The following is a 664-nucleotide window of genomic DNA, read 5'->3' as shown; positions in this document are numbered from 1 at the left end:
CTTCCTCAGTGGCGTTCGCTGCCTCTTCCTCCTCTCCAAATTCAGCCATGTTGATGCCTTTGCACTCTCATTTTGGATTTTCTTCTGTATTGCTTGGAAGAGTACTAGGAGGGAGTTCAGTAATTTTCTTGCTCAGCTGTCCCACTTGTGCCTCCAAGTTTCTAATGGAGGACCTTGTTTCAGTCATGAAACTTTGAGTGGGTTTGATTAAATCAGAGACCATGGTTGCTAAGTTAGAGGTATTCTGCTTAGAACTCTCTGTCTGTTGCTGAGAAGATGATGGAAAAGGCTTGCCATTGCTAAACCTGTTTCTTCCACCATTATTATTGTTGAAACCTTGTTGAGGTCTCTGTTGATCCTTCCATGGGAGATTTGGATGATTTCTCCATGAAGGATTATAGGTGTTTCCATAGGGTTCTCCCATGTAATTCACCTCTTCCATTGAAGGGTTCTCAGGATCATAAGCTTCTTCTTCAGATGAAGCTTCCTTAGTGCTGCCTGGTGCATTTTAGCATTCCAGACAGACTTTGAGAAATCATATTGACTTGCTGAGTCAATATTTTGTTCTGAGCCAATATGGCATTCAGAGTGTCAATCTCAAGAACTCCTTTCTTCTGACTAATCCCATTGTTCACAGGATTCCTTTCAGAAGTGTACATGAATT

The sequence above is a fragment of the Arachis duranensis genome, chromosome 4 (genome assembly GCF_000817695.3).
Source record: "Arachis duranensis cultivar V14167 chromosome 4, aradu.V14167.gnm2.J7QH, whole genome shotgun sequence".
Classification (NCBI taxonomy): domain Eukaryota; kingdom Viridiplantae; phylum Streptophyta; class Magnoliopsida; order Fabales; family Fabaceae; genus Arachis; species Arachis duranensis.
Note: the sequence above shows the minus strand (reverse complement) of the source record.